At 47.0% G+C, this 23421-nt stretch overlaps 1 protein-coding gene across 7 annotated transcripts in view; it reads right to left on the bottom strand.

The window, feature by feature from the left end:
- Positions 1-23421, bottom strand: part of ATXN7L1 (ataxin 7 like 1) — a 247649-nt gene that overhangs the window by 69800 nt on the left and 154428 nt on the right. The window contains exon 1 of one of the 7 annotated variants that reach the window (XM_047841283.1): positions 7872-8325. The exons of the other annotated variants lie outside the window; for them this stretch is intronic. The gene's annotated coding sequence lies outside the window, so the exon portion shown is untranslated. Of the gene's footprint in view, positions 1-7871; positions 8326-23421 lie in introns of those variants that run through there. 7 annotated transcript variants of the gene reach the window in all.

Raw genomic sequence — 23421 nt, 5'->3', positions numbered from 1 at the left:
GGAGGCTCCCAGGGAGAATAATTCAAGAGAACACGACTTTGGGCTTCTGGGTTCTTGGCTTCCTTTCCCCTCCTGTAGAGAGTTTCTTCCCAGAATGAAGGAGAATTAATCCATTTCTGACTGGGAGGGGGCTGTGCCGGATAGCAAAGTAGCACTGGTTTCCACAGTTGCATGTCTTTGGAATGGGGCCCGTGGGAATGAGGCGGCATAACCCGACCACCTGCTGGACCCAGCTTTGCTGGACGGGGCATTAGGCCCCCTTTTCTCCATCACTTCCAGCTTTGCCTGGGGATAGTCTGCTCCCAGGGGTAAGGCTGTGAGCCTTCTCCTCCAGACCCGAGCGAGGCCAGTGGGTCAAGGGCTCATGGGTACACTGACCCTGCTCAGGGGACTGTCAGGAGGAGGCCTGCTGGATGTTGCAATGTTGCACAGATGAAAGGGCAGGCTCTATGGCTTGTGAGCCAGAGTCATTCCAGAGCAAATGTCAACAGCTTTCCTAGTCTCTGCTGAGCTCCAGGATGACCTGGAGGACAGAGATGTGAACAGCTTCCACCGGCCAACTCTCTCAGAGCCCTTCGATCCTTCCGGAGCACCTTCCCTTGCCTCTTTCACCCTGTCCTCTCCTGTTACCTCAGGTGCCCAGTAGTAAGTTGGTGGCCTAAGTTCTCAGCAAACAGGTGGTTTAAGATAGAAAGATGCAATTTTTACTACTACTGTTCTAGCATCTGAGGAATAGGAAGTTTAGAACCTTAATTCTAAATACAGAAACAGGCAGGTTAAACCCAATTAAAAAATGGACAAAGGACTTGGACAGACATTTCTTCAAAGAAGATATGAATATGGCCAACAAACACATGAAAAGATGCTCAACATTGTTAGTCATTAGGGAGCAAATCAAAACCACAATGATATACAACTCCATACCCACTAGATTGGCTATATAGAGAACAATAACCAAAAACAACCAAAAACGTAAAATAACAAATGTTGGCAAGGATGTGGAGAAATTGGAACCCTTAGGCATTGCCAGTAGGAATGTAAAACGGTACAGCTTCTATGGGAAACAGCATGGTAGTGCCTTAAAAAATTAAACATAGAATTACCACACAATCCAACAATTCTATTCCTGAGGTACATATTCAAAAGAACTGAAAACACGTACTCAAATCCTTGTATACAAATGCTCATAGCATCACTATCAACAGTCTGCTTCAGGATAACTCAAGAGTTCCCTTAAAAACCCTTCTTGGGGGGTGCCTGGGTGGCTTAGTTGGTTGGGCGACCGACTGTTGATTTTGGCTCAGGTCATGATCTCACAGTTCATGAAATCAACATGGGGCCTGCTTTGGATTCTCTCTCTCCCTTTCTCTCTCTCAAAATAAATAAACACTTAAAAAAAAACCCTTTCTTGGAATCACTTAAAGGAGGTAATTTTTAAGTTAAGGAGTCAGCTCACAGGCACTCTAAGATAGTAGTTCTCAAACAAGGCCAACTCAGGTCTGTGAAGAAGTGTGATTGTTTTAAACAATGTCACACACACACACACACACACACACACACACACACACACCAGGTACTAAGGCACAGCCCCCTCCGCCAGCCCCTCGTCTCTCATACAGCTGTTGTTTCCATCTAGGGGATCACCATTCCTGTGATGGAATCATCATTGCCATGAAAGGCACCCAGGTCTTAGAGCATGAGGTTGGGACAGAGTAACAGACTCCCAACAGGCCAGAAGAAGCCCCACACTTCCCTAATCCCTGCCAGACCCTTTCTGGGGTTGTTATGGCCTCCTCAGCACTCTGGTCATGGGGCCACCCAGGCTTGCTTCTCCCCTGCAGACCCCAGTGCCGATGGGACCTTCCAGGCGTGCACCAGGTGAGACAGCATGGTGGTTCCATGGCTGTTGGAGTGTCTCCCCTACTTGAGCTGCTTTGCAATGCCACACATGAATCCCATTTCTGCTCTGTGGGGGTCACCTTGAACCGGTCTTATTTCCCTTCCAGGGGACATCTTGCCAAATATTTGCTCCTTGAAATCTTTCTCCAGGCAAAACACCCAGAGGTCTTTTTAAATCCCTCCTCACAAAACATCATTTTCACTATTCTGTTCTCTGGGTCCTCTTTGGCTCTACCGTCTGTCCTTCATAGACTGTGGAACTCAGATGAAAGAATGTTACAGATGGGGTCCAAGCAGCTCCTAGCTGGCTTTCCTGGACATTATCCTCCTATTAATGTAGCTAGAGATCCAACCTACATTTTTTTAGTTGTTTATTTATTTTGAGAGAGAGAGAGTGCAAATGCATGCACGTGCGAGTAGGGGAGGGTCAGAGAGAGAGGGAGAGAGAGAATCCCAAGCACTGTCAGCACAGAGCCCAGTGTGGAGCTTAATCTCATGAACTGTGAGATCATGACCTGAGCAGAAATCAGGAGTCGAATGCTTAAAAGACTGAGCCACTCAGGTGCCCCACACCCAGCCTAGATTTTTTATTTTTGACAATTGAACCACCCCTAAGTCTTATTTCACACATTTTTCTGCCAAGCCACGTACCCACGGGTGTCCTTTAAAAGTGTCATCCAGGAGCGCCTAGGTGGCTCAGTCAGTTAAGCATCTAACTTCAGCTCAGGTCACGATCTCACAGCCCGTGAGTTCGAGCCCCACATCAGGCTCTGTGCTGACAGCTTGGAGCCTGGAGCCTGCTTCCGATTCTGTGTCTCCCCCTCTCTCTGCCCCTCCCCTGCTCATACTCTGTCTCTCTCTGTCTCAAAAAAATAAATAAATAAAAACATTAAAAAAAAAAGTGTCATCTGGTTGGGTGTAGTCTACTGCTCTACCCATTCATGTATGCATTCACCCTCCCAAATCTGGCCCCTGAAAACTTGGTAGGCCTGCCACCAACACCATTCCTCTTCCAAACCCGTGCTTATAATGTGGAAAAAGACACAGCCAAGCAGTGTGCAACATCCCCCTCCGTGACAGTGACCTGTGAACAGCACTCTTGACCATTCAGGGCAGGTGTGTCACATAGCCCACACTTCCTCCTCTTCCCTAGTAAGGATCTCAGTGACAACTGACAAGTGGGGCTACCAACAGCCCTCCTCTTACCAGTGGTGGTAATGATTAAGCGTAAGAGTCTTAGAGCGATGCATTGCACATATGAGCAATCGAATGTGGCTTTGATAACTGACAAGAAATACAATGAAAAAACACACAAACCAGGTTTTCTGATTTGCAAACTACCTCCTTACTGGCAACCAAATACAGACATTAGGCAGCTGAAATCAATAGAAGGAGCACTGGTGTCCAGGAGCTGGAGTCTCAACCCGGGCTCTCCTTCCAGAATTTCCATGCTCTGGGGTTAACAATACCTGCCTCTCCAAGGCCATAAGGAGGAGCCAATGAGATCAGGCATGTAAAAGAGGTCTAAAAGTTGAGTCAGGCCATGCATACAAAAAAGAGCAGTTTTATGATTATTACCGTTACAAATAACCCAGATCCCACCTCCTCTGGCACTCAGGATGCCAGCACGGAGCAGCTGATTCCTGACCTCCTCTCCCTACAACAATCACCTTCTCTTTTGTCTCAGACCAAAATCCAGGCTGGCTCACAAAGGGTAATAGATCCTCCACTAGCCTGCAGGAACACACTATCTCTCCATGGTCCCCTCGTGGAGACCAGAACCTGAGTCATCTGCAGCAGGAACCCGGCAGGTGATGAAGAGCCGGGATCCCCTGTAGCTTGACCACAACTCATCCTTGGGTTTCTGTTCCCATTGGCAGTTTCTAAGAACACCAGGCTTTGGTGGCTGCCATTCTCAGGATGGGGCCCTAGAAACTCTGCTCTGGTCTTGGCTGAGAGTGGCTGCATCCTCAGGGAACAAATGTTCTTTACTAAGAAAAGATCTTGGGGGAAAATTCTTGGAAAGGGCTACCAGAGGTCAACCTGCTGGCCCCTAGCATCTCCAGGTCAAAGATGTCCTATAGCAAGGGAAGAGGGAGGGAAGATCAATGGCCAACCACAAGTCCCTGGGGAAAGAGCAGCCATTGAAATGGGAAATGATAACTGGCTAACTTCTCCTCTCCTAGTCCATGGAAGGCTGGTTTCTCAACTTCCACAGGGAATGAACACTGAGGGCAGATTTAAATATATATACATAGTTGTTGGCAAGACCCAGAGAAGATCATGCAAACGAATCTATTCACATATCAGGGAGTTTGCCCAGAACGGCAGCAGGAGGAAGAGGCTCAGAAGGGAAGGTAACACTTTCTGTCAGATGACTTCTGGGGCCCCCTGGTCTGTGAGCTACCTTTGCTCAACCCACCCTTCCAACAGCCTTCCTCGAGACGGGTGGCCTGCTGAAGTCATCTAAAGATCATAATAGAACACACTGAAAGCTAACTCAGACTTTTCACAGCCACTGGTGACTTCGTCTTGTGACTAGGAACATGTTTTGTCTTTTTCTCATTGCGTTCCCTTTGACTGTGCACCCACACAGAGAGATGGTGCCTGATTCTACACACTCACATGTGCAGGAACAAGTCACAGATGAACCTCTACATCATGGCAGTTACTGCAGTGTTCTGATGCTGCTAATGAGTGGGGCTGAAGTGGGACCAGGCTTAGTTGGCTGGTGTTATGGCCTGAATTATGTTGCCCCCAAATTCACACATTGAAGTCCCAATTGCCAATACCTCAGAATGTAACTGTATTGGCAGATAAGGCCTTAAAAGAGGTGATTAAGTTCAAATGAGGCCAGGGAGGGTGGGCCTTGATCCAATATGACTGGAGTCCTTTCATAAGACGAGAAAGAGACACTAGGTGTGTGCATGGAAGGGGTGAGGTGGTGGTGGGGGAACAACCTGATGAAGGGACAGCAAGAAGATGGCTGTCTACAAGCCAAGGAGGGAGGCCTCCGGAGAAACCAACATGGCTGGCACCTTGATCTCGGGACTTCTAACCTCCACAGCTGTGAAGAATTAAATTTCTGTTGTTCAAGCTGCCCAGGCTGTGGTATTTGTTATAATAGCCCTAGCAAATTAATACAGTTGATTTACCTAAAAGCCCTTCCTGTTCACCAGATTGGAGAGAAAAAGTATAGTATGGAGGACAGGGGACAAGGGACTCCTACCCTCTGACATGGCGTAGATCAAATATATCTCCCTCCTTAGTCTGGGATGTGCCACTTCGATGGCAAACTGTAACAAGGTCAAAGTGGGGGCTCGTCTTGACAACTGGCAAATCCTGCCTGCCTTGGTGGACTGAGGCTGAGTTGGTCAGCAGGTGCACAAGGGGCTGGTCAGAAACAGGGTGACTAAGCCACAGCCAAGGAGTAACCAACTCCTTCCATTGGCTTATTTTCTTGTTCGGCCTCTTACTTTTGGGGGTTCTGCCTAATCTATATGTTATTACTGCTGTTCCAGAAAAGCTTAAGACCTTGGGGATGAGTGGGCCAATAGCAGAGTGAGGTAGCCACCAGAGTGTGGAGAGCCACCAAACCCTCACAGGTTTGACAAACTAACTCAGACCATCTGGCCCAAATTTGCCTCTGGCCAGGGACCCACCCAATCTCTAAGTTCTGCCCCGGATGCCTTGGCCTTCCAGCAGACTGCAGGACCCTAACAGATCCTGGGTTTCCCACTGAGTGTGGGGCCCAGCAGAACCACTCCTTGGGGGCCAGAGAGAAGATGGACCCACAAATGCTAATGCTGCCAAGAGGCCCAGACACAGATCAATTATCAATCCAACCACAGCTCTCTCCAGAGCGGCAGAGGCAACCAAAGCGTGGAAGGAGGGTATTTGAAAGCTGTTGGCGGGCAGATGTCTGGAGGGCCTGGGAGGGACAACAAAGTCTAGGAGGCTGGCAAATAGCAGTGCCTTCATTTTCTCTAGGATCCTGAAGTGGGCGGGTCTGGCTAATTCAAATGCAAAAGCCCCAGGTCACGATGACTGGGAAACCTTTCTGTCATCACTGCCATCCTGCTTCAACACTGTCGTAAAGGTAGGTAGGTTCCTTCATGTCTCTTCGTCACTCTGGCCATGAGTTTATTTACCCAGTAGGGCAGGAGCCCCCATAATCACTGCTGGCTGACATGCACACAAACCAACACACGCCTTAAACCCGGGGCCTCCAAAAGGTGAGCCTCAAATCCTAGCTCAACCTTAATACAGGAGGAGGAAAAGGGAAGTGTCTAGGGGCCGCATCCTTGGGGGCAGATTAGAATCACAGTAGAACAAAAGGTCTCCTGCATCAGCAGTGCAGTTCGCGGGTATGGATGGGGCAGCGAGGAGGCCAAGGTCTGATGGTAAATGTCTGGGCCTGAGTGCCAGCTCCTCAGCCCCGCTGTACGAGTCTTTTTCTGCTGGGACCAAAGGGCTTAACTTGTCCTTCACCAGAGCGGCAGGGCTACCGTGAGGAAGCAGAGGGCACACTCCACACTCAAGGACCAAAAGCAAGACAGCCTCATCGCCATTCTCTGCAAGGTTAGTGGAGGCCAAAAACCAAACCAAATCAAACCAAAAACAACGCCAAAAAAGAACCCACTCTCCCATCGACGAGAGAAACATGGAAGAGAAAGAAGAAAATTGGCTCTTGGCAGCACTTAGCAGTTACAACTATGTCACTTTCACTACCTCGGAAATTTCCGGCTCAACCATCCATTTTCATTTGCGGGTGTGAGTCGATGATGGTGGAGGTGAGAGGAGATGTGGACCTGTCTGTGAGGGGCCCAAGGACCCCAATCAGGGCGGACTCTCCAGTTAGAAGGCCTTTCACGCGGCCCAAACGATGTTTCCCGTTTTCTCCCTCCTTCTCGATTTGTTTGGTTTAAAATATTTAACCCGAGGCACAATGAAGTGTCTCAATTACGGCGTTCTCCTGGACCATTAGACTGGGGACTCCACACTCATTATGCTGATGAACGTGCTACTTACCCATGCAAATTCCGGAGGCAGCCGGCGCAGAGATGGGAGGGCTCAAGGTACACTGTCAAGGGGTGATTTAATCACACAGCCATTCAGTGGGCAAAGCAAGGCAATTTTTAGCCAACTGTTCTAGTAAATATTATAGGAAACCCTTTCACACAGTGTTCATCCTGGCGTAGTGGTTTCGAACGTGCCCAGATTTCCTTCCATTCATACCCCCCCCACAGGGGGGGGTAGCCAAAGTGCTACCAGAAGGTGCTACCCCCAGGCTAGAAGATCAAACCGATAATGCATTAGCCACTAAGCCATCTTGCAGTCGATGACTTTTTTTTTTTTTTTTTTAATGTTATAAACACCTGAGTATCGCTGTCATTTAGATGAGGACAAACTTGAATAGCCACCAACTTCCCGGCGGCTGTCCTTCCTCTGCCCCTCCCCCAGGCTCTCGGTGGGTCCTGCCAACCGGCTTCTGGGCAGGCTGCTGCGGTGGCCAGCGGACACAGCGCCCGAGGGTGGGACGAAACAACCCCCGCAAACCCACTTCGGACGTTTGAAACAATACCCAATCACTGCATCCACCTTCCCAGAGCGCCCCAGAGGAAATGGCATCATGACTTTCATTTTGCTCCATTTCTGACCGACTAAAAGGAAAACAACACGTCCTAAGACAATCATCAGGGTATCTGATGTCAGTGGCTTGGAGTGTAGGCTCCGGAATGTTATCAAGTGACCTCGAGGAGAAATTAATTTTCAAGAGCTAAAATAATCCTCTGCTGAACATGCCCGGCCGCCTTCCCTCCTCACTGCAGAAACGGATTTCACTTTCCACAGTTAGAACAGAAAACTCTCATGCATCCCGTTTCTTCAAAAAAGTCTATAAATAACCCAGGATCAGCAAAATTATGCAAAACATCCTGCTAGCAGAAGAAATGTAAACTAAAACCACTTACAGAGAGACTCAGGCTGCCAACTTAATCTGATTCTACGTCGACTGTAAACATGTTGTACTTTTGGAACCTGAAGAGATCCAGATTAGCACGGATGCCATCACAAAAAAGAGGAAAAAAAAAAAAGGGAAAAAAAGAAAACAACAAAAAACAAACCCAACAGCGAAACAACAAAAGCCCAGCCCCAAAACGCAGCAACGTGATTCGGTGTTCTGCACAGTCCAGGACCGGGCTGACCAGCCGCAGCAGTACCAGCGGCCCGAGCTTGCACACGCCAACTGTTTTGACTACAGGCACTTGTTAAACACAGAGTTTCAGGTCCTACCAGTTGGACACCAGAAGTTCATAGAACTGACCCGGTGCCAAGAACAACAAGCACAGAAAGCGAAACGGCTGCCTCGTGCGCCGTGTTTTTGTTAACTGTTTATGCAGGCTCCAAAGCTATGGGGTAACAATTAAGAATCAAGCAGAACTTCAATAACAAAAGCAAAAGATTACCACCTTGAAGGAAATGTAGATGTTGGCAGATAAAGGACAGACGTCAACCTAGTTTATTGGTGGGGTGGGTGGGGGTTTTCAGAGAGAATTGGTGGGTGGGGGAGGGGCAGGTGTCACATGACACACTGCAGTTATTAGGCAGAAGGAACTGGGTGCTTCCTTGAAGCATCTTTTACTTAGAGATTGACTTGAGAGACTTTGCAAATGCTGAGGCCTTGGTGCACATCTGGGGGTGACGGCAGGAGCATCGGAATTTGAAAGTTGGCAAATGCCACAGGAGAAAAAAAAAGGGGCGTGCTGAATGGAGATTTCAGGACACAGGAAAGGGACTTCCAAGTTCCCTGCTCCGTGCCTTGAGATCACTGAGCCACACAGGAAGCAAACGGAGGGGGCAGTGTCCCTGGGCCGTTTCTTGACCTGGTCCTGAGAAAGGTTTCCCTGTCTCCTTGGAGTCTAGGGTTGATTGGGTCAATCTTTCTCCTTCATCGGGACTGCAGTCTGTGTTCTTTTGGTGACAGTGAATAAACTATTTTCATCTGGCAAAATAAAAAGGAATGCTTGAATCGCTTATTTAACAAGGTTTTCCATTTCTTTCCCAGAATGCATTAAGCATGGTCTCATTTTAGGACCAAGACAATTAACCAGATAAAATTTTAGAGTTATGCGAGGATTCGAGAGAACTGAATTGAAGAGAACTGGGGCGTAGATGTAAGAGTGAGAAATTTTACATTACTTTGACTTTAAGTTAAGAAGAAATTCATTTAAGTAGTCTCTGCACCCCACTTGGGGCTCGAACTCACAATCCCAAGATCAAGAGTCACATGTTCTTCTGACTGAGCCGGCCAAACGCCCCAGAGTGAAAAATTTTAAATCGCTGAGTGGGCTCAAGCCCTCCTCCCATTATCTATCTATCTATCTATCTATCATCTATCTATCTATCTATCCATCCATCCATCCATCCATCCATCTATGTTATCTATCTACCTCTCTGTCAAAGATTTCAAAACACAGCAAGCAAGCCTAACTAAGCAAGTCTCTTTTTAAAATGGGGTCAGGAGGCCATAAGGGAGGAGGAATTTGTGCACGTCCTTCTCAAAGGAACCGTGAACTTTTTAAAAACCTTTCAGCCAGCTGCAAGCCCTCAGCTGGGACTTAACTTCCCCCTCATCATGGCACCAGAATCATCCTCACTCTTCACTTCCAAAAGAGCCCTTGCAACAAACAAGTTTCCATCCCTTATTTGCATATGAACCCAACCAATCCCAGTTAACCTAGTTTCAATCCCTGTTTTGCATAGAGGATCTGAATGAGAACTCTACTCGCAGCCTTGAGTATACAGCCCTGTCCTCTCTTTGTCGTCCTCAGAACATGGTCCAGATTCTACTTGAATCTGTCTCTTCAATTGCAATTCTAATTGCCCAAGTAAATGCCTGTTTGCTTAAATTTTCAGGGAATTCTTCCTTGGTCCACTCTATCTATCTATCTATCTATCATCCCTATCTATCACCTGTCTTTGATTTGAAGAATAAAATGTTGCCACTTCCCCACTCCAGGAGTTTAGAGAAAAGCAGTAAGTAGTAACAGGTTGTTTATAAAAGCTACTGTAGCCTTGGGCCATATTCATGTTTATTCTGGAGAGTAAATGTTGCGTCTCCTGTTCTGGGGGTCACCAGTATAATGATGGTGGACGTGAACGCACATGGTAGCTCTCACTTTCCTCCCAAAGGAAATCACATTTTTTTTTACAAGTTATATATAGACAGGGTTTCTCTGGGATCTGAAATGGAGCCCCCCTGGAGTGAAACAGGGCAGTTGCCAGACAGATCAAAAGGGAAGAGCAAAGGTAATTTAAAGCATACCAGACAAAGGAAGGAGCTGGGGAGGAAGAAGGCTGGGGTGGGGGAGGGGGGAGTGGGAAGGGCTGACCCATTCAGGTCGGGCAAAGTGAGTCTCAAACCAGCCCTGGCCTTTGGGTTGGCAACTGACCCCACAAAGTGACACCAGAACTTTTGTGAGCTGTGTCCTTCACATAGAACTCCATGGTTTACATGCACATTATATGATTTGATCCTCAGAAACACCCTGAATGGGCAGGGCCCATTCAACCAAGGAGGAAAACCGAGGCTCAGAGAGTGCTGGTGTGGTGTTTTATATTCACAAAGCATTTTCAAAGTGTCGGGCTTTATTATTTCCATTTTTAGACAAGTGCACTGAGATTCTGGAGAGACTACAAACCACGTCCAAGGCCACACTGCAAATTATAAGCAACACTGGGTCTCCTAATTCCCAACCTGGCCTTTCTTCCTTGCCTCTATCATGTCTCCAGAACACATAATGATCGAACTAAAAAGGCCACAAAAGTGGATGTATTATAAAAGCACATCATCTCACTAGATTTTCCCAGAAATCCCTGTCTTCGTGGTTTTTCTGTAGCAGGCTCAGATTGCAACTCTCAAACACAGGAGGGTTTCCCTCCACACCTGGGAGCTTCAGACATCTGTACTCCAGAGCTACTATCCCAATAGGAAGCAATGACCTCCACCCTGTCCTTCTTTGATTTGATTAGTGTACCGGCATGGTAATCCCTGGCTCTTCATCTAATCCCAGTCCGAGGAGGAGACCACGTGGAATGTCCCAGCAGGTCTGCCACACTGGGCATCATGTCACGTACATTTGTAAGGTGTGCTGTCTGTGCTGTGTTGCATTGTAGGAGGGATTTGGCTTAGCACACTATTTGGTGGATATCTTCTTCAACAGTTGTGTTTCCGAGTCATGCTTCTGTTGAGTTCTCTTGTAGCAGAGGCCACTGAAAACACTGGACCAAACGAAGGGTCCCGCTGTCCTGTTCCTTGTGTGTGGCAAGTGGACACTCATGGCTTGACAGAAAATGATATTACTATTGTGTGGTACATTGTGAACTAGTTCATTGCAGGTTTGGGGCACTTCCTCCGAGGGGATGTGGTAGTGAGTTCCTGCAGATGGCCACAGGGCTTGAAAGGGTGAATGGGAACATTGGTCGGGAACCCTGGTCTCAGGGCCATGACCAGAGATGCCGAATGGGGAAGGCAGGAGGGGTGACAGTCAGGAAGTGAAGATTACAAAGTTCTCGAGTGTTCAGTCACTGCCTTATGAATCTCTCTCCCCCTCCTTCCTCCCTGAAAACACAACACTACAAAACACAGAACCAAAGGCCAGGGAAGCTGGGTGTCGAGGTGGACTTTACGTTCAAAGTGTCTAAAGCAGCCTAGAGATGGTGAGGACCAACCAAATCCACAAGCTCTTGGTGACTGGAGAGGCTCTTGGTTGGGGGGATGCCAGGTGGCCCCTCTGACTGGTTTAGTTGAGGTTGTTTTGGAGACCACATGACATTTGCATCCATGCTGCCTAAAAAGAATACGGGGACTGGGTAAATGTGAACAGTCTCAGCAAGAAAACTCGATTGCTTACAAGATACAAAATGCGTAGAATATTTCCACATAACTTGTGACTCCTTGGAGCATAGAGTCCGTTTTTTCGTAAGCCAAAAAGTAGAACACGTGGTTTGACAGGCACTGGTATACTTAGGGAAGACAGATTTAAAATCAGAACTTGTGAAAATCCATGAGGCATGACCACTGAATCTGTAATATCGAATTAGCAAAAGTATCAAATTAATCAAAATTAAATTATCCAATTAGTAGAAGAGAGGGATATGGGATATTAACAGAAACTTGTAGTTAGTATTGGTGTGCTTAACAGAGGTAGTTCTACCCTAGACCAGCCAAGTAGTACTGTGTTGATGGGTACAGTGGTTTTGGGAAGGCAGGTGAGGACAGTACATCCAGGAGGAAGATGGCGTGGATGGAGACAAAGTTGGGACCCTGGGCTCACACTCTGGGCATCTGGACTCCCCCTAGCGAAGGGAGCTGCATCTGAGTACATACACAGAGGAGGAAGCTGGTCCGGGACCAGTAAGGTCTTCAAAACATGGCCCGGATATATGGAAAGCTGGTCAGGAAAAAGATAGAGCCAAAAAAAGACAGAGGCCTGAGGTGACAGGAGACAGAAAGCAAGATAAGCATGCCAGCAGCTGGGTTCTTGCCCCTGACGTTGTCCTGCACACTTTCAGGTCAGGACCTGAGACCCAGCTCAGGGCTCTTCACTTTTGCCTGGATTTACAGGGACTGTGCCAGCCTTCCTGATTGTATCTGGGACTGGCTTTTGGCTTAATCCTTCTTGATGTGGATTCAGGACCAAAGCCATGGGGCCGGCTGTACACATTCGGAGGCCACATACCCTAGGGTTTTAGGAGAGTATCAATTTCAACCAGCCTTAGCCGTATTGTACACAATTTGCAAAATGGCTTTACATGTGGGTTGACTGGAACTGGACTACTGGACTGTAAGTTCCTTGAGGGACAATCCCAAGTCTCCTTTATCTTGAAGGCTGATGCCTAGCCAAGCATAGAAGCCCTGCTGTGAGTTTTCACTACACGTTTTGAATGAATGAGTGAAATTCCTCTTAACGCCCATCACAAAGATATATGCATACCTTATTAGGTGTACCTGGAAGGTGAATGCCTTCACCTTAAATGTATCTCAGACCTGGTGTTTTAATTAAAATTTATTTTAATTAATTATTTTAATTTTTCGGGTTTCTCTTTTTCTTCCCCTCCAGTCAAATTTTGTTTTTATTTTATTTAAGTTTACTTATTGAGAGAGGGGGAAAGAGACAGAGAGAGAGAGAGGGAGGGAGAGAACAAGTGGAGGAGGGGTAGAGAGAGAGGGAGACAGAGAATCTCAAGCAGGCTCTATGCTGCCAGCACAGAGCCTGATGTAGGGCTCGAACTCAGGAACCGTGAGATCATGACCTGAGCCAAAATCAAGAGTCAGACACTTAGCCTTAGCTGACTGAGCCACCCAGGCACCTCAGATTTTGTGTTTTTAAAAGTTATGTTTGTGATTCAAGTTAGGGAGAAGGTAGAAAGGCTTTCCATTTAAAATTTAAAACACTAAATCTTCAAAAAAAATTGGAGGCACTTTGTAACTGAAATCTTTCCAAAAGATCTTCATCTCACTGTACTTTGTCCTCTTAAATGGTAGACTTTGAACATTATTTGATCCTTTTTTTTTTTTTTTTTTTTTTTTAATAACTCAAGATCACTGTTCAGGGCATTCCGTTCTAAACTTTGCTGTAAAGTGGTGATGACTTCAGAGTCCTACATCTGTAGCCTTCAAACTTCCTGACCCTGATCCACCTGAAGTCACAAATTTTACGCTTTGCCCTAACATGAGCACCCGGATGTGACCAGAGTTTCAAAAGATAACATTTATCTTCACTAAGTAAAAGACACTCTGACACTTTCTCTTGTATTCCGCCGTTTAAAATGTTGGTCAATGGGGAGCCGGGGTGGCTCAGTCAGTTAAGCATCTTGATTTCAGCTCAGGTCATGATCTCATGGTTCGTGAGTTCAAGCCACAGTCTGACTCTGTGCTGACAGTGCAGAACCTGCCTGGAATTCTGTCTGTGTGTCTCTCTCTGCCCTCCTCCACCTACTCACACTCACCTGTGCTCTCTCTGTCTCTCTCAAAATAAAGAAAAAAAAATGTTGGTCTCCCTGAACTAAGTGCCTCGTCATCATGGGTAGTGCCTGCAGTTCGCAGCAGGGTGATTTGCCCCTGCACAAGAGGGGCCTCGGCTTCCCCACGTTGTGCCTTTTCCCTTTTCCTGCACTCTGGTGTCACTTCTCTCTACTGGCAGGGCCTGCCTCCATAGTCTTGCCCAGAGTGCTAATTTGCCAAACTTGGACATCAGACCATCAAGTGTGCTAGGTTCCTGTACAAGCTAAGTGTAAGCTGTTTCTCAGGGAAAGCCCAGAGGCTGCTCCCCTGGATGCCCCATGGCACTTGGTGCTCTTCAAGGGCTCCTGGACACGTTCCCAAGGAGCTTCACTCGGTGGCAGAGCTCGTGATACTGAGTTGTTACTGGCTGCGCCACATGCAAACGCCTGCATGGCACGTCTTTCTTTTTTGAAAGGAGTATTCTGATGATTAGGCCCTTTCGCAGCTGAAGGGCTATGAAAGGACAGAAGCTCCCGGCAGCAGTGCTGTTCGGTGAATGAGCAGATCCGGGCTCTGGGGTATGAGGAGGTTACTGGGCAAGTAACTGAGCCTGCTCCAGGCTCTTTGTGATGCAGCGGCCTGGCTTCCCACCTTGAGCTGCCCTGTGTCCTGTTGCTGACCGGCTCCCCCTGCCCTATGCTTCAACTAGTAGAAGTCTTTCCACCTAAATGCAAAGGCCACCAGCTAATAAATAAATGAATCATCCCCTGGTGGAATTCTGAGAAGCGTGTGTGTGTGTGTGTGTGTGTGCGCGCGCGCGCGCGCGTGCGTGTGTTAGGAGTAGATATCTTGTATTGATTTTTAAAAAATTACACCGAAAGGGGTAGATATTGTGCCCCTAACCAGACCCAAATAACAAGCAATCAGGCACTGGTGAAGTAAATTGCTGACACATCTATTCCATGGAATGCTAGGAAGCTATAAAAATGATGATGTAGATCTATATTTAGTGAAATGTGTCCACACCAATTTTAAACGAAAAAAAAAAGGCAGATTTCAAAGCAATGTCTATAATAGGATTCCACTTTTATTTTTTAACATATAAGATATATGCATACAGATACACATGTACAACACATAGACAAACACATACACATAGAAACATGATTATAAAGTTTTACACCAAAATATTTACTTTCTTATATTTCCTGAAATTTGGGCAGTGTTTACAATGTATTACTTTCATAATAAGAAAAAAATCAATTTTAATTTTGAAGAAACAAAATTCTACATTATTAAGCAAAACAGTACTTCTGCTGGGGAGGGGCACCCCACCCTATCCCCACCTTGGTTGTGACTATTGCCATGGGAACCTTTGTCCCGGCTAGGCATCAACAAGGTGGTATACTCATGTGGGGCCTTTCACCTTTGGCTCTCACTAGTTACGATAGCTTCTCAAACTTTCAAGAGTTCTACACATATAAAGAAGGGTACATTGAATCTTTACTGGAAATTTTTTACATTAATGCACTTTAAGGCCAAAGAAGGGCTTATGGTTTTACTTGTAAGGCTCATGTTCTCTTCTCTGATGGAATTAAGGGGAAAAGTAAATGCCCAAGCAGTAAGGGGATGGCTCTTGCTTCCCTGGAAGAAACAAGCTACACACGGGTCTCTCCATTCTATAGGAAGACAAGTGTAAGAGCAGACATGATCTATATTCCAAAGCTAATTTTCCCCCAAGCCAGAGTCAAATCAAAGCATAAACCAATGTTGGCTTTAAGGACAGGAATAACCCCTAACTCTTGTTAGTGCCATTCTCTCCACCAAGTTTATTCACATCCATGGGATAACTGGTATCTCTCTTAAAAATGGACTACGGGGATGCATGGGTGGCTTGGCTGGTTAAGTGTCCGACTCCTGATTTCAGCTCAGGTCACGATCTCACGGTTTGTGGGTTGGAGCCCCACGTTGGGCTTTATACTAGTGGCATGGAGTCTGCTCCGGATTCTCTCCCCCCGCCTCTCTGTCTGCCCCTACCCTGCATGCATACTCTCTCTCTCTCAAAATAAATAAATAAACTTAAGAAAAATGACTATGGATGGAGAGCAAGCAAGTGTATTACTCTCAGTTTACTAATGAGGCAAGTAAGATTTATTAGGGTGAGGCAATTTGCCCGAGGCCTGCCTACTAGGGAGTGGTAGAGACAGGAATCAAACCCTATTCTCCTGGGTATGTTCTCTTTGTTGTGTGCTACTGCATTTTCTATAAATAGAGTAACCATATACTTCATTATCCTGACTGGACACCTCTGAAAGTGAAAGGGAGTGCTAAATGGATGGGCCCCAGAGCAACAGGTATACATTGTGTGACTTCCCTGAACAATCCAGGATTTATAGTCACTTTGGATATAATCCAGCCCTCCTGCCCGGCTCAGCACTGGGAATCATGCCTTTTGAATAGGAGAGAGAAATGGAACATCGTTAACACTGTCTATAATTTGCTTTAAAGGACTTGAGTAAAAATAAATAGAAAAAAATAGTACTTGAGAATAACTGGTATTCTCTTGTGCATGAGCCAGTTAGTCTAGGTTTTACCTCTAGGGGTAATCAGCTCACATGCTACCAAGAATACAAAGTCCAGGGGCACCCGGGTGGCTCAGCCGGTTGTGCAGCCGACTCGATTTCAGCTCAGGTCATGATCTTGTGGTTTGTGGGATCGATCCCCATGTCAGGCTCTGCACTGACAGTGTGGAGGCTGCTTGGGATTCTCTTTCTCAGCCCTTCCCCCTCTTGCATACACTCTCTCTCAAAATAAATAAATAAACATTAAAAAAAAAAAAGAATACAAAGTCCAGATTGGGCAACTAGTATTAATCTGAGAGGTCACACTCCAAAAGTGACTACTTTCAGGGGAAGTGGATGAAATAGGTGATGGGGAGTATACTTATCATGATGAGCACTGAGTAATGTACAGAAGTATTGAAGCACTATCCTGTACACCTGAAACTAACATTAACACTGCATATTAACTATACTGGAATTAAGGTAAAAAACATAATAAAACAACAACAACAACAACAAACCCCAAAGGTGGTTACTGTAAGTCCTTTTGCTATCCATATTTTGATCATTTTGAACATAAGAAATGGGTGAATTCTGTTAGTGAAACTTGGGACTTACTATCATGGAGGCTAGAAATGGATTCTTTTTGGTGAAGTTAGAGGTATTCAAGATACATGGCTGGCTAAAGACCTTTAGAGACCCTCCCACCCTTGAATAAACAGGGTGTTTGAATACAGCGAGGCCTGTCCCTTCACCCTTAGGGACGGCACTCGAGGCTGCCTTGTGCAGCCAGGGGAAGTAGGAGGGTTGATGACAGAATGATGCTGATTCAGGGAAACAGAGACCTGTGTTTAGAATATTCTTGCAACTGCCTTGAGTGAACCTTCTGTGTAAGGTAAGGTTGGAATACCTCAAAGGAGAGGAGGCTGGGACTTCATCAAGGTTACTGAGTAGGTTAAGTCAATTGTTTTCTTCCTACTGGTTGGTTGATACACGTTTGTTTGACAAACGCTGTATCTGTGGCAGCCTTCAGTGTGACACTAGAATTCGCTACAACCCGGTAGGGGGGTTATGGGGGAGAAGCAGTCCTCAGTGCCTCAACCTTCCACAACCTTCTACAGTGGCAACTATTGCCTACCAAAAAGAACCTATGAGTTTTGTGTGGCCAAACCAGCTCGAGGTCAGTCCACAGTGAGCATGCCTCTGGGTGAGTCTGAAATGGGTAGATTTCAGGAAGGGATCCCGTAACACATACTCTTTTTCACACCGGATTATGAGCCTCATGAGAGCAGAGACCTGGTCTGTCTGGTTTCCTCTTCTAGTCCCTGAGCCTCACACAGTGCCTTGCCTGACCATGAAAAAGTGGGTGGTAGACATCTGTCCAATGAATAACATAAATGAATAGGAATTCTTTTATTTCTAGGATCTACTGTATTAACTAACCTGTGATTTGTCTTTATTCCACTAATGATAATCTGTTGCTTGCCCTGGATTAGGTCAGTATCTTAAAAAGCAACAAATAACAAGCTGGTAATAAAAACCATTGGGATGGCATGGTTTAATCCTCACAAGCACAGGATGAGATTGGTATTATCACCCCCAATGTCTAGAGGACATCGAAGTCTAGAGAGGTTAAAACTTAAGTTAGTAAAGGCAGAACCTGAATTTAGGACTTGAACTTTGTCAGACTCTGAACCCAGGTAATGCTCTGCTATCCAGAGTTAGCAATCACTCGGTTTTTGCAGGGATTGAGTTTTTTAACATTTTATTTTATTTTTATTACTTTCACTCTACTCTCTTCATGTCCTGCTATTGAACACACACATCTTTTGGTGCTTCATCTTATTTTATCAAAAGCTTTTTTTGGGGGGAGGAAAGCTAGATGGATGTTGGAATATATGAACCAGCTTTCCACTTCTTTTGCTTTTAATTATTTTGATTGACATGTGGCATTGAGGGATGTCTAATGGCCTCTCATGTCTTTGAGCTGCAGAAGAATCAGCCCCTAGGAATCTGTCACAGCGCTTGTCTCCAGGGCACCGGGCGCTCTGGCTTATTCTGGTAACCCCCCTCCCCTCCCCCGCCGGCATCTCCCCTCCTGCCACACTGGAATACTGAGAGTCTTTTGTTTCATGCCTCTGTGACTTGGTGCACAGTGTTCTCTCCCTGGAATCCACCCTTTCGTTCTTCACCTTGGTTAACTCTTTATTTTCTTTCAAGACCCAGTTCAAATGTTACCACATCTGGGATATAGGAGATCCTGTCACCTTGCACCTCTGCCAGGTTGCGCTCAAGTCCCCTTCTCGGTGCTCCCAGGACACGGCAAGCACGTGTCCACTTAGTGCGTCGTACAGGGCTCTGCACTGACCCTGGGCCTGCCCCCGCTCCCCCCTACCCTTTCCACTACACCCTCAAGAGCTGAAGTCAAAGACCTTGTCTTAGCCCTGGCACATCACAGGCACTCAAAGCATGTTAGATAATGCATGGAGAGATCAGGAAATAATTAGCCAGTCCACAGCAAAGCCAAAGAATGCAGGGATCAGCGGGCCAGCAGTTTTTAGTGGTCTGAGGGCTAGCGAACTTGTCTTAGACAGTGTGCTCAAAAATTATTATTATTATTTAAGTTTATTTTGTGAGAGAGAGAGAGAGAGAGAGAAAGCGAGAGCATGAGGGGTAGACGGCAGCGAGAGAGGGAAAGAATCCTTGCACTGCCAACATAGAGACCAATGTGGGGCTCGCACCCATGAACCGTGAAATCATGACCTGAGCTGAAATCAAGAGTTGGTCACTTAGCTGACTGAGCCACGTACGTGCTCCTCAAAAATTATTTTTTAGGCCTAAGAGCACGACAGTGGGTTTTGAAGAGAGGCAATAGGCTATTTAATTTTGAGTGCTCTGTTCTTTCGCCTGTTGCAGAAAAAAACGTCTGGAGAGATTTTCCTAGTGCAACCAGTTACAACTCACGGGTGCTGTGCCAGCCACCGGCACCACCTCGGGAGCCTGGGGTGATCTGATGGCACCATGTGACAGGCCGTCCTGGCGATTCATGAAGCCCTCACCAACCCCGGGGTGCCCATCTAGGCTGAGAAGTTACTGGCTCCCAGACGCAGGGCAACACGTGACCTGAGTAGAGCCACAGCTTGATCCGGCCAGCCATGCGACTTCGGCCTAACGAAATAAACAATTCCCAGCAGGGCCTGACCCTTCAGAATGTAATTCTTTCTAACCACAGTGTGTAGATAAAAATAATTTAGTGATTTCCTCCCACTAAACTCTTGGCACAAACCAAGAAATCTGCAGTGTGGCTGTTCTGATGCTACCGTATGACTGTAAACATTCAGGCGTATCTGAGTTCTTATCGCTGTTTACCAGCAGGGATGCACCTGGCATTTCTGGGGGGATAATTTTTCCCTGGGCGGAACTGTCCTAGGCTTTGCAGACCACTTAGCACCTCTGATCCAATCAATGCCGGTTCCCACAACAGCCACAAAATGCACGTTTCCAAACATGTCGAGGGATGGGAGCGGTCATGGGTCCTGGGCTTCCTGCCGGGGTTCGCTTTGATTCACTCTGCAGCACCAGGATCTTGAAAGAGACCAAAGAAGACACCCAAACCAGTGGTGGGTTGGGACAAGGCCCAGGGAGTCCGGGAGAGCGCATGTGAGGCAAAGCCTGTCTGTCTGTAGGGGGAAGCGGAGCTCCACAGAGCAGGGAGGACGCCTGGGTCCCTTGAACAAAGAAGTCAAGGCAGCCAGGGAGCTGGTCTGCCCAAACAGAGAGATCAGAGCTTGAGCAGAAGTCAGCATGGTGCAAAAGGGATAAAAGATGATCAGGGGGTGGTGAGAAGTCAAGGTAATGGCCGTGAATTCTGGCTACACTCAGCAGTCTCCTCCCAGCCTGCAGGGATGTAACAAAGGGGCCAAGAAGGACACTGGTTTGGGACAGCTAGAAGGGTCTGAAGGGTCTGAGTAACAACAAGCGCTTCTCTCTCGCCTGTTGCCTTAACAACAACCTTACCACCGCCACCATCACCACTGTGATCAACCCTACAAATGTCACCCACTAAAGAGAATTTCCAAGTCCCTCCAAGTGACCTTCAAGGGCATCTTGACCACAAAGGGAGAGGGGGGCTAAAACCAGCCAGGGAGAAAAGCCTGTCAAAGTGCTGAGTTAGAGGGGCTGTGGGCACAGGCCTCATGGACGTCACCCGGACTTCATGGCTGGGCGCTCAACAGCCCTAGCAGGATGGTACCGGGCAAAGCTGCTGTGAAGCTACTTATTCCTTTGTCTCATCTTTCTCACTTATTTGAAATTTATTTTACCTTGCTCTGTTGTTTGCGATTTTACAAGTGGCCTTAAATCCTTTTGCAACAAGGCTGGGTATAAATAAATAAAGCAAAGAAATAAAATGCACGGCTGTGGCATCAGCACCGCCAGACTGGGCATGAAGTGTCTGGCTCCCATCTAAGAGAAGGAGGCGCTCTGCTGAGAGGGGGAGGGGGAGAGGGAGGGGGAGGGGGAGGGGGAGAAAATGACTCCACAGTGTGGAGAAGAGCGAAGGCTGGCCCCGGGCCTGGAGCCTGCGCCCTGCCCTGTCTCTGCATCAAGGAGTCACAGGGCCTCACGCAAGTTACTAACATCTTGGGCCTCGGTGTTCTCATCTTTAAAACGAGAGATTGCACTGGATGGATTCAAAGGTCTCTTTATGTCCAAGCGCTGTGATTCTAAGCGACACCCACTCTTGGCTCTGGCTCCTCTCCCTCTCTATTCTTTCTCAATATACTGCCTCTTCTCCAAGTGGAGTGGGCCGGTCGAGGCTCCTTCTAGAGGAGTTTCTGTGTGTTGGTGACAAATGGAAATTGTGCTGGTCACCCAAAGAGATAACTGGTCACATGGAAGAGATTAATGTCCCATTACAAGAAATTGAAGCACTACTCATTTGAGAGTACAGAAAACCTGGGTTTTATTGGATAATTTATTGACCAATTTTTCCATTGTAAACTGGGGTGAAAACACTGGCTTTTCTCTCCATTCACTGATGAAGTGGTAAGTTCCCTACTTTTAAATAAGTTCTGTCACAGCAATGAGTACCACATTTGTTTCCGCAGCATCTATGACTGGTGCACGAATCATTACTAACAGTCAAAAGAACGGGACGCCTGGGTAGTTTAGTTGGTTACATGTCCGACTCTTGATCTTGGCTCAGGTCGTGATCTCAGGGTTCATGGGATCGAGCCCTGCAGAGCCTGCTTAGGATTCTCTCTCTCCCTGTCTCTCAAAATAAATAAATGAACTTAAAAAAATATTAAAAAAAAATATGATGCGGCACCTGGATGGCTCAGTTGGTTAAGCGTCCAACTTCGGCTCAGGTCATGATCTCACAGTTTGTGGGTTTGAGCCCCGTGTCGGGCTCTGTGCTGCCAGCTCAGAGCCTGGAGCCTGCTTCTGATTCTGTGTCTCCCTATCTCTCTGCTCCTCCCCTGTTCATGCTCTGTCTCCCTCAAAAATAAATAAACATTAAAAAAAAATATTATTAGCATATGCCCAGGAAACGAAAGGCATTGTCAAAGTTCTGGGACATTCTTCTGTTATCTCTCCCCTTAAGATTTCAATGTACCCTGTCTCCCAAGCCGTAGCAGTCACTATCCCTGTTTGCACACAGCATGGCTTAGGGCATCTGTTGTTTTTAGCAGGATCCAATTCAAAATATCAGAGAAGAATCCTTCTTAGACTTTCATGTACTCATTAGTTACCTGCAGATCCAGTGAAAATGCAGATTCTGATTCCATGTGTCATTTTTATTTTTCTGCATTTCTTTTTTTTAATGTTTATTTATTTATCTTGAGAGAGAGAGAGAGACAGTGTGTGTGAGCAGGGGAGGAGAGAGAGAGAGAGAGAGAGAGAGAGAGAGAGAGAATCCCAAGCACTATCGGCACAGAGCCTGACTTGGGGTTCAGACTCACAAACTGTGAGATCATGACCTGAGCTGAGATCAAGAGTCAGATGCTTAACCGACGGAGCCACCCAGGTGCCCCTTTATGTATTTCTCATGCTTTGACATCTTAGGACCTTGCTGACCCCAGGCTAGCCAATTCCCAGAGATAGTGAAGGACGCACCTGCAAGTGTATCTTTCATATGCAAATCAACTGATCTAAAGCCCATACCCCACTACCTCCTTTACTGTCTAGGCCACCCTTCCCTCATCCCAGTCACCCCAGGTTCAGAGACAGATGACCAGAGACAGCCCGTACACCTAGAGCCTGCTGCAATCTCCCACTAGTCAATCCTGCGGCAGCTGCCTGCGCCTCACCTGGTCCTTCCCGTGGAAACCACAGTGAAGACTCTTGCCTAGGCTTTCCCCATTTTCTCTGCCTCCTGACAGACCCAGGTGCCTCCTCGGGTAGCCCTGCATGGTACAGCATGCCCCCTTCTCTTCGGAACTGTCAGTGACAAAGTATCTTGTCGTTTGCAACCATCTCCGGATCTGTTGCCCTCACCACATCTGAATAATAATAAAACCTACCTCTTCAAACAGCCAGTGAGGGGGCCTGGTGGTGTGGATGCCGCTGATCTGGGAAGCGGCCTTGGTGCATGAAGGCTCTAAGTCACAAGGCTCTGTCACAGAGCAGCGTGCCGCAGCCGGGCTCGGAGGGGAATGACCATACCATGGACATGCTGACCGGCACTGGAGCCCAATGTGCTCCAGGAAAGAAACAGGTGAAATGGCCCAGGCTGCTGCAGAGAGGGTCCAGAGCATAACCTGCATTTCCGCATGCGGGTTCAGACAGAAATTAAATTGCCCTTGCCAGACAGGAATTAAATTGCCCTTGCCAGACAGAAATTAAATTAAAAGCTGCACGGAAGGGGAAGCAGGGCCTGAGCCCCTTCAACTCTATCAGGCAGAGTGGCGATGTGACCCAAGGCCCAAGGGCGAAAGGTTAAGACTGGCAGGA

Source organism: Prionailurus viverrinus, chromosome A2 (assembly GCF_022837055.1).
Source record: "Prionailurus viverrinus isolate Anna chromosome A2, UM_Priviv_1.0, whole genome shotgun sequence".
NCBI classification, from domain to species: Eukaryota; Metazoa; Chordata; class Mammalia; order Carnivora; family Felidae; genus Prionailurus; species Prionailurus viverrinus.
This window is presented reverse-complemented; position numbering and strand designations above follow the sequence as displayed.